This window comes from Dromiciops gliroides, chromosome X (assembly GCF_019393635.1).
Source record: "Dromiciops gliroides isolate mDroGli1 chromosome X, mDroGli1.pri, whole genome shotgun sequence".
Lineage (NCBI taxonomy): Eukaryota > Metazoa > Chordata > Mammalia > Microbiotheria > Microbiotheriidae > Dromiciops > Dromiciops gliroides.
In genome coordinates this window covers 81,291,436-81,307,158 of record NC_057867.1, presented here as the reverse complement: position 1 = coordinate 81,307,158, position 15,723 = coordinate 81,291,436, and the positions used below count along the sequence as shown (strand labels likewise).

The 15,723-nt window shown below is 42.5% G+C and overlaps 1 long non-coding RNA gene across 1 annotated transcript in view; it reads right to left on the bottom strand.

The window, feature by feature from the left end:
* LOC122733798 overlaps window positions 1–11,965 on the bottom strand; it is a 111,419-nt gene extending 99,454 nt beyond the window's left edge. The window contains exons 1-2 of the long non-coding RNA XR_006353960.1: window positions 11,746–11,965; window positions 8,986–9,107 (exon numbers count right to left, since the gene is read on the bottom strand). This is a non-coding gene — a long non-coding RNA (uncharacterized LOC122733798). The remainder of the gene's footprint in view (window positions 1–8,985; window positions 9,108–11,745) is intronic.
* Window positions 11,966–15,723: the final 3,758 nt, after the last annotated feature.

The following is a 15,723-nucleotide window of genomic DNA, read 5'->3' as shown; positions in this document are numbered from 1 at the left end:
AAATTTCACTCACAGTAGATACAAATGTCAATGAAGCAGAGTCCAAGCTCTGCCTAAATGTTAGGGATTGTTTTAACCCATAATGTCTCACCTAAAAATTCTTGGAAGTTATAGAAGAGGGAGCCTTGTGGATTGAGGGGGGACATTATATCATCCCTAAGATCATTTTAAATATGAGCTCACCATTGTCAGGTGATGTTACACTTAGAGAACAGATCACAGAATGTCAGGGCTGGAGACACCCTTAGATGAGAGAATGTGAGATCTGGGAGCACCCAGAGATCAGAGAAGATGGAATGTCAGAGCTGGAAGGGACCCTGAAACACACAATGTCAGAAGTAGGGAGGATCAGATTAGCATCACGGAATGCCAGAGATAAAAGGGACCTTGGAACCCAGAATGGCACTGCTCCAGGGGGACCTCAGGCTATCTGCTGACTGGCTGCACTAGAAGGGCTTTCACCACACAGACAGATCTGGGAGGGTCTTCAGAACACTGAATATCCTTGCTGGAAGGGCATTTGCCTAAGCTCCCCAGTTTGTGCTAGAGATTGTCCCAATCAGGGAGTGGACTGGAGGTCAAGTCAATTAATACAGTTGCTTAGAATTTTTGATCCTTCAAGGCTAATTAAGACCAAACTCTTCCTCCCACCATCAGACCTCCTCCAGAACCTGGGGTGTATATGGTCCAAATGTAGTCTACCTGACCCTGGAGGAAGGTCCTCCTCCCAGTGATTTTTTTTGCAGGGCAATGGGGGTTGAGTGACTTGCCCAGGGTCACACAGGTAGTAAGTGTCAAGTGTCTGAGGCTGAAGTTGAACTGAGATCCTCCTGAATCCAGTGCCAGTGCCTTATCCACTGTGCCACCTAGCTGCTCCCCCCGCCAGTGATTTTTAGTAATAAATGAATTAAAAAGCAAAAATGATTTTTCCCTTGCCACATCATACAAATGAACCCATGGAAGTCCAGCAGAACTTAATCCCCTGCCTTTGTATGAGTGATGCTTTCTACGTTGGCTTAATCACTGCACATTACTGAAGAGGTGAATGATTTAATCAGTATAAATGTGAAAGCATAAACAGGCACTGAAGATCCCTGTGACAAAAAGCCCAACCCCTGGGTCCCAGGATGCTTGGCTCTGGCTTGTTCAAAGGGCAGGGAGTAGGATGGGGGTCTCACACAGAAATCCAGGTCAAGATAGCCACCCACCTTTGTTGGAATACAATGTCTCTAGAGGCAAAAAGTTTCTTCTAGCAAGGCAGCAGAAGCTAGCTCTAATCGCTGGTTGCCAAGGTGACAGGTTGTTGCCAAGGATACCTGTAATGCTGAGTTGTTAGCATTCAGTCCACCTACTTATCCAACCTCCATTAGGATCCCTGGGCCAAGAGGAGGGGAGGGCTTCTTCCCAACTTTGTTCTGGACTGCCACTTGGGTGCAGATCTAAATCACCAGGGGCTACAAAATATCGGGAGGTACCCACCCACGCACACATATGTACACACAGGCGTATAAAGTTCACATATTGAGAGACAGGAAACAAAACAAAGACATACATAAGGATGCAGAGCCAGAGCCAGAGAAAGAGAAATAACGATGATGACTGCAGAGTAGTGTGCACAAGAAGAAAGATAAAGTAGTTGTTGCCATGAGACATGCATCAGGGAAGGGAACAAACATCATCCCAGGCACTCTGGTGACCTCCCTGATCAGCTCCTGCTATTCTATTCTCCAGATTTCCCAGAAGTTTTTTTTTCAAATAGTGAGTTCTTAACCCACAAACTGGAGTGTTTCGGTTTATTGGAGAGTAGATTACTATAGTCACTTACTACGATGTTTTTTGTGTGTAACCTATTCCACTGATCCAGTACTCTATTTCTTGTGGCAACTATGTGGCACAATGGATAGAGCACTGGCCCTAAAGCTGGGTGTTCAAATTTCACCTCAGACAATTATGTGACCCCTGGAAAGTCTCTTAACCACAGTTGCCTTAAACACCCAGGGCCTCTGACAGTTGTCCTGATATATATCTTGCCACTGGACCCAGACGGCTCTGGATGAGAGAGTGAGGTTGGTGATTTGCACAGCCCTCTCTCGCTTAAATCCTATTCAGTGCAAGTCCTGACATCACCTTGATGTCACGGTCTTCTGCATGAACGAAGGGCAAACAACAGCAGCAACAACAAGAAAAAACAACTCAACTTCTTAGCCAGGACCAACTAGTTTTGATGATGACAGTGATGCCTTAATTCAGGATCAGTGTTGGCAAGAAATGAGGTACTGGGAAGTCATTGCACAGTTCACAATGGCAGGTTTACTTTGAGCTAATACAGCATAGAAATACAATAATGATATAGTGACATGGCTTCTCTGGACATAGCAACCCTCCTCTTCACATAAAACACCTCTGGCTGTCAGAACAGGTTCCTGGGGCAGCTAGGTGGAGCAGTGGATAAAGCACTGGCCCTGGATTCATGAGGACATGAGTTCAAATTCTGTTTCAGACACCTGACACTTACTAGCTTTGTGACCCTGGGCAAGTCACTTAACCCTCAGTGCTCTGCACAAAAGAGGAGCAGGGTCCTAGAGAAGATTATGAGGACTTGAGTGGTCTTCAGAAATCCCCCAAGTCTGAGACCTCCTGAGTTCCCATCTGTGTGACTTTCCATGCCCTTAGGGGACCATGAAAATACACTAGGGTAAATAGGTGCCATTCAGTTAATAGATATTTTAAATTGCTTCTTATGAGGCAGGCTCTGTGCAACATGGGAAATATGAAGAACTGTATGACAGTCCCTGCTCCCTCACAGAACTCAGACTAATAGTGTTGACAAGAAACAACTATGGAGAAAAAAATCTATATACAGGCAATACTGGAAATAATCAACATAAGGAAGGTGCTAGATAGAGACTTGTGTGAATGGGGATAAGCTTCCTATAGATAGTGGAATTTTAGCTGAGACTTGAAGAAAGCCAGAGAAATCATGTGGCAGAGATGAGGAGAGAATGTTCCAGGTGTGGGGGCCAGCCACTGAGAGAAATTGGCCAGATCTGGGAGATGGAGCATGTTCTGCTAGGAACAGCAAGGAGGCAGCTGTTGCTGGACTGAAGAGCACATCACAGGAGTGAGGGGGAATGCAGGAGGAGTGTGTAAGATGTAAGGAAACTGGACCTGGGTGATTGGGAGGATGCTGGTACTTCCAACAGTAATAAGGAATTTTGAAAGGGAAGAGTGTTGAGGGTAGGGGGGTAGAAAGAGTTCAATTCTGAATTCACTATATTTACATTGTCTCCAGCACATCCAGTTGGATATATCTAATAGGCCAGGTAGAGATTAAAGGTCAGAAGAGAGGTTCAGATTGCGCAAGTAGATCTGAGAATCATATGCACAGAGATAATAACTTAATGCATGGGAACTGTCAAGAACAGCAAGTGAAATAGTATGGAGACAGAAGGGAAGGCAGTTCAGGACAGAGCCCAGTGGGACACTCATGGCTACCAGGCAGGACCGGGATGAAGATCCAGCTGAGGACACTGAAAAGGAGTGGCCATGGTGAGGTGCTCAGGGAGAGCTACTGTCTTTTACCTTTCCTTCTAATTCCAGTGCTCACTAGTGCCTGGCACTTAATAGTCCCTTAATAAATGTTTATTAACCAATTAAAAGTATATCCCGGGGAAAATCATGTCACAAAACTTTAGTCAAAATTATCAAGAGAAGGTGAACGACAGTGGCTGCAAAGTGATCAGAAAAACTGAGGATTAAAAAAGTACTTTAGATTTGGTATCTAAGAGATGGTTAGGAACATTAGGAAGAGATGTTTCAGTTGACTGATGAGGACAGAAGGCACACTGTAGGGAGTTAAGGAGAGAGAGGAAAGCAAACAGAGGTGACTATTGTAAATCGCTTTTTCAAGGAGTTTTGCCACAAAGGGGAGGTCATGTATGGGATGATAATTAGAGAGGATGGATGGATCTATGAAGAAATTTTTTAAGGATGCAGGAGACATAGACATGGTTGTAGACAGGGGGAAGTAGGCAGTACATAGGGAGAGATTGAAGATACATGGGCATTATAGAGGGAGCAATCTGCTGGCTGAAATGAACTAGAAGGGACCAGTTCTGCATGTAGAGAGGGATTGTGCTCAAGAAGGAGTAAGCACATCTCTATGTGTGAGACAGGGGTAGAGGAGGAGACAGTGCTAGAAAGCATTTGAGTGATGAGAGAAGAGGAGGGGAGAAGGAGGAGCTCTCAAGAAATGATCTCAATATTGTCAGTAAAAATGAGGCAGGTTCTCAGCTGGGTGGGTGGGTGGGTATGGGAAGGAGCCATGGAAGTTTTGAGGAAAGATGGAAATTTTCTGAAGAGCCATTGTGATGAGTGGGATAGGGAGTTAATTAGAGAAGTATAAAAAGATTGTCTTGGGTTCCAGGAGTAGCTCTGCCACCTTTGGGGGAAAACTACATGCTGTTTTAGTAGGGAAGGAAGAGGTATGGTCAAACCCATGTTCTGGAGGAAACAGGACTTGGAATTGAAATTTTAAAAAATACTGTGGTGAATTGAACAAACACCAGCCCTTTCCCCATTCACTGTCATTGGTTTTCAGATTGGCAAAATGACATGAAATTGCAGTATGGGCCATGCCTTTCATTATTCTGTTAATATAGCAATGCAGGCATAGGAAGAATGAGGTTTTCTTGTAGTAATCTCCTGGACCCAGATGTTTGAGAGCCTCTGTCTTTTTGTGTTTGATGAAGTTATAGGATACATTACTACCTGTTGTGATGACAGATGACCAGTGTGTGTCCAGTTGTTTCTAACCATGGTACACATCATGTTTTTGAAGAACCACAGGGTGGTTGTGCATGGTTGAGTCATTTTTCCTTTTGTGTCCAACTCTTTGTGGCCCCATTTGGGCCTTTCTTGGCAAAGATACTAGATTGGTTTGCCATGTCCTTCTGCAGCTCATTTGACAGATGAGGAACTGAGGCAAAGAGGGTTAAGTGACTTACACAAAGTCACACAGCTAATAAGAGTCTGAGGCCAGATTTGAAGTCATGAAGGTGAGTCTTCCTCACTCCAGACCCAGCGCTCTATCCACTGTGCTACCTAGTTGCCCATCCTTGTGCTACCATGTCCCCACGGGGTCCACCTGATGCATATGTGAGTATTACTAGATGAGGTGCTTTACTGAGAGGATATCTGACAGAGCTGTCCAGTGTCTTTGGTGCTGAAGTGACTTTTTTATATCTGTTGATATCTCATGTAACATAAGCTGTTGTGTAAATCCTTGAAAACTCATTTTGGCAAAAGTTAAAACTGGGATAAGGACTTCTCACCTTAGAGAAAGTAGAATCTATACAGGTATTTTGCTAAAGAATTCAATTCAAACCAATAAGTCACTGTTGAATGTTCATGAGGTGAAATTTGATAATTTTTGGAAATGACTTTTCTTTTGATGTTTAAAAAAGAATTCCCCCCAACTTTTTAGTGTCAGAAGATCTAGAGAGATGAGGGCACATTAGTGATATGGGAATATAAGAGGCAGCAGAATCTAATGGATATGCCACTCAATTCTGTGTTAGGAAGATCTGTGTTAACATCCTAACTTAGTAGGTGTGGACACTTATGAAATTTGTGATTTCAGATGATTCACATCGCCACTCTGAGGGTCAGTTTTTTCCCCTGTAAAATGAGATGGTTTGATTAGTTGACCTTTGAGATCCCTTTCAATTCAATATTTTTTTTGCAATTATGTAAAAGTTAGTATATTAGTCATTTTGTATGAGAAATCATGCATGAAATAACAATCAATGAAAGGAATAAAGTAAAAAACAGTATGTTTCAGTCTATATTCAGTCAGGACCAGTTCTTTGGAAATCGATAGAATGCTTTACCACAGCTGGTTTTGCCATTCCCCAGCTGATGGGCATTCCTGTGAGTGGAGTCAGGAATACCTTCGTGTAGTAATACCTCAGATAATTGCTACTTATGCATCCTTGGGAAAGTCATTTAATTGCTTTGTGCCACTGTTTCCTCATATGTAAAAATGAAGATGGCTGTGATGTCCTCTCATGTCCCAAACCATAATTCACAGCACGACAACCTGGAATCACTCTGTCATATTCTTCTCTTCTCTCTCCTTGACTGTTGCCTTGTCTACAATCACCCCCTGCTGTGGGATAAACCCCAGCCCTATACTTATTACAATGCTTGTCATAGTAAACACCCAAGAAATGTTTTCTCTCTCTCTGTATATCTATCTATCTATCTAACACACCTCATGAAGTCTTCATGGAGAAGATGAGTCTAGAGAACTGGACTTCCTACCTGGACAGACTGATGCAGAGAGTATCTGGGGGCTCCTGTATTGTGTTGGCCAATGTCTTCTTAATGTAGTTTGTGCAACTAGGGAGTGGGGTTGCCAAGGAATGAGTCAATGAGCCCCTGTCCCCTCAGGGGTGCTCTCACTGTCATCTCTTGGATGACAACCTTCCTCCACTTTGCATCAGGGCCTATACAGAAAGAAAAATTCAAATTACACACACGCACAAATACATGCATATATAAACAATCATAACTATTGTTCTTCAACAAATTGTCTCTACCTCTGATGGAACTTTGAGAAACTATAGTAATGGAAAACTGCTGAAGTTGAGAATGTTACCTATAGGACAAAGAGACTACAATAGGTCAAGGGATGACTTTCAGGGGAATGGGGAGACATAGAAATGTTTGTAGGCAGGGCAGGGCCCAAGCCATAGATAGGGAGAGAAAGAAGATAAGTGAGAGAAGGGATGCTATAATGGTAATCTATAGGAGATGACAGGAAGGAATGGAGAAAAGAGGGACCTCTTGGTGAATGGACTCCATTCTTTCCTTTCTTATGTAAACCAATGTTCTCCTATGAGAGGGTGAGGGAATTGGAGCCTTGGGACATATCAGGAGGGATAAAAAGCTTTGGAAAAGCTTCTATGATGAGTGGGTTAGTGGATTATTAATGAGGGAGATATAAATGTTGGAGGCTGATAGAAAGAAAGGCATACTGAGGGACAGGTAGCCAGAAGCAAAACACTGGTGAGGAGGGACAGGGTAAAAGGACAGACAGAGAAAAGTAGAAATTGGAAAAACAGGATAGAGGGAAATACACAGTTAGTAATCATAAGTGTAAATGTCAATGGGATAAACTCACCCAAAAAACAGAAACAGATAGCAGAGTGGATTCAAACCCAGAATCCCAAAATATGTTGTTTACAAGAAAAATATTTGAAGTAGATATACACACAGAACAAAGGTAAAAGACTGGAGGAATATATTTTAAGCTTCAGTGAGGTGAAAAAAGCAGGGCAAGCAATCATGACCTCAGAAAAAGCACAAGTAAAGAAAGATATATTTAAAAGAAACCAAGAAGGGGGCAGCTAGGTGGTTCAGTGGATAGAGCATCGGCCCTGGAGTCAGGAGTACCTGAGTTCAAATCCAGCCTCAGATACTTAACACTTACTAGCTGTGTGACCCTGGGCAAGTCACTTAACCCCAATTGCCTCACTACAAAAAAGAAACCAAGAAGAAAAGTACGTCTTCCTAAAAGGTATCATAGACAAGGAAGTAACATATATATTGAAGTAATATCTGTACTAAATATACATGTACCAAATAATATATCATCCATATTTCTAAAGGAGAAGTCAAATTATTTAGAGGACAAAATTGTCAGTAAAACTAGATTAGTTGGGGGACATCAACTTTCCCCTCTAAGAACCAGATAAAACTAATGACAAAATTAACAGGAAAGGACTAAAGGAGATGTTGAGAATTTTACAAAAAATTGATATGAGAGACCTCTGGAGACAACTGATTTGGGATATAAAAGAATATATCTTTTTCTTAGTGGTTCATGGCACCTACACAAAAGCTTACCTTACTATGTATTAGGTTATATAAACCTCACAGTCAAATGCAGAAAAGCAGAAATATTAAATGCATCCTTTGCATATCATGATGCAATAAAAATTACATTAAAGAAAGGGACATGGAAAGAGAGATTATAAATTAATGGAAAGTAAATAATGTAATCCTAAGGAATGAATGACTCAGCGAACAAATCATAGAAACAATAAATAATTTTATTAAGAGAATTAAAACAATGAGGCAGCATTCCAAAATTTGTGGAATGTGTATAAAAGCAGTACTTTCTGGAAATTTTTATATCTAAATGCTTACATCAATAAAAAAGAGAAAGACCAGATCAAAAAACTAAAAAAAGAACAAATGAAATAATTTCCAATGAAATGTCAAAATAGACACCCAGAAACAAAAGGTGAGATTAAGAAATTTTTAATTTTTTCTTTTCTTTTTTTGTGGGGCAATGGGGGTTAAGTGACTTGCCCAGGGTCACACAGCTACTAAGTGTCAAGTGTTTGAGGCCAGATTTGTACTCAGGTACTCCTGAATCCAAGGCTGGTGCTTTATCCACTGCACCACCTATCTGACCCCAGATTAAAAATTTTTTTAAAAATCAATTGAATGAATAAAAGTAGGTGCTGGTTTTATCTAAATACTAATAAAATAGATAAACCATTGGTTAATTTGATGAACAAAAAGAAAGAAAAACAAATTATCAGTCTCAAGAAGGAACAGGTGAATACATAACCAACAAAGATTAAATTAAAGCAATTATATTTGGCCCTATCATATGCCAGAAAAAGAGACAATGTCCGTGAAATGGATGCATACTTACAAAAATATAAAATGCCCATGTAAACAGGAGAGGAAATAGAATACTTAAATAGCCCTATGTTAAAAGAAGAAATTGAAAATGGCATTACTGAGTTCCCTCAGAAAAAAATTCTCCAGGATTAGATGGATTAGAAAATGAATTCTACTAGATATTTTAAAAACATTTCACCCTAATACTATATAAGCTATGTGAAACAACAGGAAAAGGAGGAGTGCTATCAAATTCCTTTTATGGAATAAATACAGTTTTGATACCTAAATGGTGAGAAGACACCATCATCCTACCCCATCCAGGAGGCGAGAGGTCCACAGGGGTTACACATTGCACACCATTTCTTGAATGCTTCAATCAGTTCTGCTCACTTTTCTTTTCCTCCCTAAAACAATAAATACCATTTGTTACATAGCATGGCTCTTGAGCATGGGGAGAGGGAGAGATACATCGGATCCCCTGGTGGTGTCAGAAACAGAAAAGATCAACAATTTTTTTTTTGTTAAAAGGTCAATAATCTCAAGAGTAATAATGGAGGGGGGAAGGAGGAAAGAAATGGGTGTGGGTTAGTGATTATCAATGGCAGATCTCAAATTACACTAGAAATCAGTGATTATGAAAACAATCATTTTTGTTTAGTCCCATCTGACTTTTCTTGACTGCCTTTGGGGTTTGCTTTCTTGGCGATTATCCTAGAGTGGTTGCCATTTCCTTCTGCAGCTCATTTGAGAGATGAGGAACGGAGGCAAACATCATTAAATGACTTGCTAAGCATCACTATGAGGGTTGGAGACCAGATTTGAACACCAAAGGAAGAGTCTTGCTGACTAGGGGCCCAGCAGAACCCCTAGCTGCCCAGAAATCAATTGATACTTGTTAAAAATTAGGAGGTTGATTAATGAAAATGATTAGGTATGCAAAGTATAGGAGCAAACAAATAAAATAATAATGTTTAATAAATCTGAAGGGGGAGAGAGGACACACTATTTGATCATTTTTCTGGTGGGGCAATGAGGGTTAAGTGACACAGCTAGTATTTATCAAGTGTCTGAGACCAACTATTTGATAATTTTAAAAAAGATGTTATAATGCAAAACAGTTTGCCAGAAATTTGAGAGGACATCAAGAGCTGACACCATCCATCAAATTAAACTACTAATGGATACATAAATCAGATGTGAAAGGGGGCTCGATAGCAAATTAGAGGAGCAAGGAGGAAATTACTTTTTACTTCTATGGAGAGGGGGAGAGGTCTTGATAGAACAAACAAGAGAGAGGATCATGTATTACAATGGAGAATTCTGCTTCGATAAAGTGGAAAAGTTTTTGCACAAAGAGAGTCAATGCAGTTAAAATGAGAAGGGTTGGGGCAGCTAGGTGGCACACTGGATAAAGCACCAGCCCTGGATTCAGGAGTACCTGAGTTCAAATCTGGCCTCGGACACTTGACACTCACTAGCTGTGTGACCCTGGGCAAGTCACTTAACCCCCATTGCCCCGCAAAAAAAAAAATGAGAAGGGTCACAGTGAAGTGAGGGAAAACATCTTTGCAGTAAAGTTCCCTAAGGACTGAATATGCAGGATCTAGATGGAACTGATTCCAGTTTCCAACATTAAGAGCCATTTTCCAGTAGGTCAAAAGTTATGAAGAGGAAGTTTTCAAAGGAAGAAATGCAAGCTACCAAAGGCCCTATGACAAAATGCTCTGAATCCCTCAGAAAGAGAGCAGTGCACATGAAAACAACTCTCTTCTTTCAGTCTGTAAATCATGGAGATCTGCAGGGTCAGGGACAGTCCCCTCTTTCTGTGCCACAACAAGATACATGGAAAAGCCCCATTCACCAGGTCCTGGTTGAAACCAGAAGAGAAAAACAAATATTTCATTAAATTAAAGAACACAAAATGAAAGAGATGATATGGAGAAGGGGAGGGGAAGATATGCTAGACTGCCTCCTCTCTCCCCAGCCCCAAGGCCAAGCCAAGGATGGGAAGAAGGGAGTTAAGAAGGAAGGAAATGTCCACATGAGGAGGGGAGGGAGGGAGTGTTCCTAAAGGCTTCTCCCTGCTGGCCTGTACCAAACCCCACCCCATCCCATGACCCCCCTGAGCTCCAGTCCTCCAGTCCAAGGCCTCAGTAGGCAGGGAGCCCAAGGCAGGTGCAGTCCTGGCGGAGCTGAAAAACACAGGGTGACCCACACACACACGATCCTACCTACATATGCACCAAAGGCATAGAAAAAGGTATTAATAATTCTAGGACCTTACACATAGACAGTCCTACATTTATACAAAACAAAGGTATAAACAAAGGTATTAATAATTCCACAGCCTCAGACACACACATACACATACACACATGATCCTACCTATATACACAACAGAGGCATAACCAAAAGTATTAATACTTCCACGACCTTAGAGACACAAATACACACACACAAACATGATCCTACCTACATACACAACAGAGGCATAAACAAAAGTATTAATACTTCCACGACCTTAGAGACACAAATACACACACACAAACATGATCCTACCTACATACACAACAGAGGCATAAACAAAGGTATTAATACTTCCAAGATCTTGCACACACACAATCCAAGCTACATACACAACAAAGGCATAAACAAAGGGATTCATACTCCCATGCCCTTACACACACACACACACACACACACTCACACACACAATGTTACCTATATACACAAAGGGGTAAGCAAAGGTTTTAATACTTCCATGACCTTAGACACACACATACACACACACACACACACACAGAAGATCCTACCTACATACACAGCAAAAGCATAAACAAAGGGATTAATATTCCCCTGACCTTACACACACACACACACACACACACACACACACACACACACACACACAATTCCAAGTATCCCCTAGACGCTAAGAGAAGCCAGTGGGGGAGCTTCATGAAAGTTTGGGGGGGAAACCAAGGAGAAGATAAGGAGAATAATGGGAGGGGCAGGGGAAGGAGCAGGGGAGGGGGCACTCACCTCAAACCCAGCCCCTTTGGCACTAGCAGGCCCCTCAGGATCGCTCAGTCTGGAGGATGGGGTGTCCTGGGGAAGGGGAATGGGAGAGGGTGAGAGACAGGCAGATCTTAAGCTGCTCACCTCCCCCTCCACAGTCAAAGGAACAAGGAGATGGGGTGATCTCCTCCTTCTCCTCCAAAGACAAAGAGAACTTACAGAAATAGAGGGTAGGAGGGGGTGGGCGCTGTGACCTCACTGTAGGGTGGGGCTAGTCTCCTCCCAGAATAGAAGGGAAAGGGAGGAGGGAGGAAGAAGAAGGGATGAGAAGGGGCTTTCAGACATCAGGCCCAGAGCACTGGGGGCGCCCACACTCCAGTCCTTTCTCTCAGTCCCCATCACCCAGCCTGGGAGGAGAGGGGGCCCCAGTGCATCTTCGCCTGCATGTAGGCCCAGGGTTGACCAGGGTCCCAGGTTCTTGAGGGCAGGCTGCTGGGGCTGGGAGGGGGCACCTCCTGAGGTCAGCTTGGGGTTGTTGAGGGTCTAAAATGAGAGGAGGCCAAGGAGGGGGAAGGGGACATGAAGGGAGTGGGGTCCTGGGCTCCACAAAAGGGAAGCACTAACCCTTCAATGGGACTTGGACTCCTCCCAAGCCCCAGAGCAGAGGAGGAAGGGGCTGGTCTGGGGGAGGGGCGGGTCTCAGCCTCCTTTCTCCAGGCCTGAGGAGACAAAGATCAGGCAGGGATGGTGCCGGGGGTATGGGGTGGGGGGGGGGCACAGACACACAGGGATGCCTGCCCCCTTTGTTCATGTGGGACTACCCTGGTCTAAATCCTACATAATATAAACCTTCCAGAACCTGGACAAGAGGGAGCCACACCCTCCTCTCTGGCTCTGTCTCCTCTACCAAGTGACTGCATCATTGGACAACAGTCTGACTCCTCTGCATGACTCCAACTCCATAAGGAGTGGTATCCTGGCCATGACACTGAGCCCTTAGCAGCTCTGGGAGAACCCAAGTCCCCACACAAGGATTGGGCATGGGAGAGCGGTGACAAGAACACCCAGTCACAACAACACTTCACCGGTGCTGGGCATATGGTTAATAGCGGCTCTGGGGACCATACTGTCTCTGACTTTAACTGTGATCTTAACTTTGAAAGCAAAATGGGGTAAGGGCCTGAGGGGATGTGGGAGAGCAGTGTGGTCCTCAGGGTCATTGTAGAGGAATTGCTGGGTGTAGGCCTAGAGGAATGCAAAGGGCAGAGGGACTAGGAAGCCAAGCAATGGAGGAGGACTACAGAGCAGAAGGGACCAACGGGCCTTTCACAGGATTTGGGTTGTAGTTAGGAGCTGGAAGGAGAAAAGTCACAAATCACTCCATCCCCGGATTCCAGAATATAGCGGTGAGGATCTCTGTGGGGGCTAAGACCTGGAAACAAAGGGGATACCCCTCATTTGGGAATGGGATGAAAACTGGGGTATAGGAATATGATTGGAGCAGTCTGACCTCATCATTTCCCTGAAACTGAGAACTCTGTCTTATTCTGCATCTTGAGTCCATCACCTTTTTGTCACAAGGTGGATTGCATGTTAATTGGTCACTGCACTTGTCAGTTCTGAAGTCTTATCAAGGTGGCAAAAACCATGCCTTTTAGGGATTCCAACCTCTTCATTGTTGTCTCCTATCTCAGGGAATTGGATGCAGAAGGAAAGTGTCTTTATGGGAACAGGTTTGCACAACCCCCCATCTTAGATCCCTGAAAGGGACAAAAGACAGCTCCCACCTAGGATTTGTAACCTATTTAATTGGCTTTGGCAGACTGATTTTGAAAACCTTTTAGGAAATTCAATTTAAAAGTCTATATTCATGACAAAACAGCCTCACAATAAGTACTCAGGTTCCACAAAGACAAATTCAGCTGTTGACATTAGATGCATCACGGTCTTAGAGGTACCTACAGCTACATTTTTAGAAACAAGAAAACGTGAAGTTGAAAGAACAAATCCAACCATTGCCTCTTTCACTCTATCATAATCCCAGTGGTTATAGAACTCCAAGGCAGAGGTGATGGCTGCCATGGATAGTGACATTCATAGAGACATAAAATTAAGGCCCATTATTCTACTGAGATGTCCCTTTGTGGAACTGACCCTCATGAAATTCACCAATCAAATGCCAGGATCCAGTAGAGATCACCCATTGGGATGCAGGGCCTCATTGAGACCACCAAGGGAGAGCTGGACCCGGTCCCCTCCCCCAAGGCAGAATATTTAATGAGTGCCAGGTCCCCAGTGAGATCATCATTTCATTCATGGAGGTCTCATCCTGATCACCAGTTGGTTACCAGATTATTAATATAGGCCGAGATCCTCAAAGAGAGTACCAGCCAAGTCTCAGAATCCCTTTCTATTCTTGTGAATATCTGGATAACAGGATAACTCAAACCCTAAAACTAACTAGGCAAGACCACCTACTGGACATCACAGTTCCCTGAAACCCAGGCCTTCCCCCAATTTGCTAATTTCTTTGAAGAGAACCTATGTTTTAGCAAGTCTTTTTTTTTTTTTACCATTAACAAGCATTACTTTTCTCTCCCTCACACCTCCACTGGGAAAAGAAAAAGAAAAAATATAACCCTTGGAATATGTATGCATACTCAAGAAAAACGAATTGACCATATCGAAAACTAGATCTCATTCCACACGCTGAATTCATGACCTCTTTGACAAGAAGTGGGTAGTCTTGAGTTATACTTATTGTCTTGATTAGAGATCTTACATCTTTCACAGTTGTTTGAGTGTACAAAGTTATTATTGTATAAATTGTTCTAGTTCTGTTCACTTCACTTTGCATTGATTCATACAAGAATTCCCAGGTTTCTTGGCATATCTAATGGAACATATCCATCCCATTGGTGTACCATGATTTGTTTGGCCATTTTCTAAAGACAGTGCCTCTTAATTTCTAGGGGTTTTTTTTACTATAAAAGCTGATATAAATATTTTTACACATGTGTGTCCTATTCTTCTTGCTCTGAGCTCTCTGTTTAAGCCTGGTACTGGTATCATTGAGAAGAAATGTAGACACAGTTGAGTGACTCTTGGGCTTAGTTCCAACTTGCTTTCCAGAATGGCTGTACCAATTTATAGCTTGATCACTAGTGCATTAATGTGCCTGATTTCTTGGAGCTCTTAACAACATTTGTCATTTCCCTTTTTGGTCTGTCACTTAAACATTTTTTTTGTGGGGCAATGGGGTTAAGTGACTTGCCCAGGGTGACACAGCTAGTAAGTGTCAACTGTTTGAGGCCAAATTTGAAATCAGATCCTCTTGAATCCAGGGCCAGTGCTTTATCCACTGCACCACCTAGCTGCCCCCAACTTAAACATTTTTATTTATTTTTTTTTTTTAGTGAGGCAGCTGGGGTTAAGTGACTTGCCCAGGGTCACACAGCTAGTAAGTGTTAAGTGTCTAAGGCCGGATTTGAACTCAGGTACTCCTGACTCCAGGGCCGGTGCTCTATCCACTGCGCCATCTAGCTGCCCCCCGACTTAAACATTTTTAAAGCACTTGCTATGTTCCCCGGATATAATGCAAGGAAAAAGAAAACAAAGGCTGTCCCTGTGCTAAAAGAGTTCATATTTGTTTGGGCTTTATCATAGTTATATTGATTTCATTACATATTTCCCATTTAAATTTTCAACATTTTAACATTAATTTTAATATATTTTATTTTGCACATTTATATATAAAAATTTCTAACATTCACTTTAAAAATTTTTGAGTTGCAAACTCTCTCCTTTCTTCCCATCCTTCATTGAAAAGGCAAGCAATTTGACAAAAGTTATACATGTTCAACTTATTTCCATACAAGTTATTTCCATAGTAGTCATGCTGCAAAAGAGAACACACACACACACACACACACACACACACACACACACACACACACACACACACGGAAAAATAAAGACAGTTTTAAAAGGTATGCTTCTATT